Here is a 2,327-nt window from a genome sequence, read left to right on the forward strand (position 1 = left end):
ATGATTTCATTTCTTTTCCTATACAACTTTTTGTTTTCTCTGGAGTTAATAATTTTTTTTTTGTTTGCTTAATTTTCTATGAGTTTATCAACGTTTAACCCAAAATTTGATACCGTTGTCTAAACCTACTCTGAGTTTCTTCACATTATATGTTTCACTTCTATTTCTTCTTCAAGAAGAAATCCCTCCCGTGGCCTTTAGAGCTCTCTCCATCTGGACCCGTGTACAGAACTCCCTTTACATCTTTTGGGATACAACCTAAAGAAGATTTGGTGTTTGTTCACTTTCGTGGAGAAATCCTTCATGTGAAAGGCAAGTTTTTCACATCCAGTATGTCTGAAACATCTTTATTCTACCTTCACTCTTTTTTCTTTTTTTGAGACAGAGTCTCACTCCTTCACCCAGGCTAGAGTGCACTGGTGTGACCTTAGTCACTGCAACCTCTACTTTCTGGGTTCCAGCAATTCTCTTGCCTTAGTCTCTGGAGTTGCTGGGATACAGGCATGCACCACCACATCCAGCTAATTTTTATATTCTTAATGGAGACAGGGTTTCACCATGTTGGCCGGACTGGTCTCAAACTCCTGGTCTCAAGCCTTGGCCTCCCAAAGTGCTGGGATTACAGGATACCTTCACTCTTGAATTAGTTTGGCTGTGTGTAGAGTTCTAGGCTGGGGATCAATTTCATTGAGCATGATAAAGGCACGCTCCCCTACGTCCTATATTCGGATGTATTGAGAAGCCCAAAACCACTCAGATTTCTGATCTGTATTTGACCTGTTTTTTTCTCTGTGTAACTTGTGGCATCATCCCTTTCTCCCAAGCATATTGACATTTCAGGATACTAGTCTGGATCTGGTTTCATCCACTTGGCTCAACATTCCATAGGCCCCTCCACAGAGAAGCTAATAACCTATTTCAGGAAATATTTTCCTCAATGATTTTTCCACTTGCATTCTTCTCTGTTATCCCTTTCTGTTAGCTCCCATCAATTGATGTAGGAACCCTGGTTGATGCTTTAATTTTCTTACCTTCTGCTTTATTTATTATTCATCTCTTCATCTTTTTGGTCTATTTTCTAAAAAGATTCCCTGAGCTTTATTTTCTAATAGTTCTACTGTTTTTTTTGCTCTGCCCTTATTTTTTTTAATTTTAAAATAACTTCATTTTCTAGCTGTTCCTTTTTATTGTATCCTATTCTTATTTCATGGATACAAGAATTTTTTTCAAAATCTTTTCTCCAAATAGACTTCCTTTCAAATTGCTTTTTTCATTTGTTTTGCTTTCCTTCATGTTAGTCACTTTCTTTAGCCATCTAGTAATCCCTGGCAGTCTTCATATGACTAAGAGTGAATGACTCAGGAACTAGCTGGAAGCTCTGAGTCCTTGGGCAGCTGAGTTTCTGTCTAGGATGACCTGGTTGGGCCATTTGTTGGGAAATCTCCGTTGTCAGCATCATTTGTAAGTTTTTCCCATCTTAGGCTGGTTAGACTCCACAATGAGGCTCCTTTTCATCTGTAAGAGTCTGGCTGTCAATGTTCTAGAAGCCAAAGGGAGTTAGAAGACTAGAGAATGGAGGTGGTCTCAATATGAACTCCCAGGAATAACTGGAGGCTACTAGGCCCTTGGTTTTTCCTTTTGTAGAATAAATCTGCAACATGCAGCTACAGTCGGAGAGGCCATCATCCAGCATCATGGAGGAAGGAAAGGAATGGGAGGATATAACTGCATCCTCTGCTTTGAGACTATTCTTGTACTCAGCAACCTCTGATGCCCACGATCCCCTCCCACCACAAAAATATCTCATGCCATCCATTCCTACATTTTAAACTGAATCATTCATCTACTCTTTGCTTAACATTTTTCTTGCCGTTGTTTTCTTTCGAATTCTCCCTGTCCTCATGCACTGATTTCTTTTTTAAAACTCCCTTTATCTTATGTGGGGTTTTAAGAGAAAGCAAAATTAGATGTATCTATTCAAACCACTATTTTTTGCCCAGAAGACCTTTAGAAAGATTTCAAAGTATTTCCAATTGCCACCTTTTTATTTAGCAAAGTGAAAAAGTCAGGAAGTAGTGGCTGGGCACAGTGGCTCCTGCCTGTAATCCCAGCACTTTGGAAGGCCGAGGTGGGTGATCACTTGAGGTCAGGAGTTCGAAACCAGCCTGGCCAACATGATGAAACCGGTCTCTACTAAAAATACAGAAAATTAGCTGGGTGTGGTGGTGCATGCCTGTAATCCCAGCTACTCGGCATGCTGAGGCAGGAGAATTGCTTGAACCTGGGAGGTGGAGGTTGTAGTAAGCTGAGATTGCACCATTGCACTC

The 2,327-nt window shown here is 40.5% G+C and overlaps 1 protein-coding gene across 2 annotated transcripts in view; it reads right to left on the reverse strand.

Annotated features, from left to right (window-relative positions):
- TSPAN14 (tetraspanin 14) overlaps positions 1-2,327 on the reverse strand; it is a 69,406-nt gene that overhangs the window by 43,836 nt on the left and 23,243 nt on the right. The gene's annotated exons all lie outside the window — the stretch shown is intronic.

The sequence above is a fragment of the Cebus imitator genome, unplaced genomic scaffold (genome assembly GCF_001604975.1).
Source record: "Cebus imitator isolate Cc_AM_T3 unplaced genomic scaffold, Cebus_imitator-1.0 Scaffold29, whole genome shotgun sequence".
Lineage (NCBI taxonomy): Eukaryota > Metazoa > Chordata > Mammalia > Primates > Cebidae > Cebus > Cebus imitator.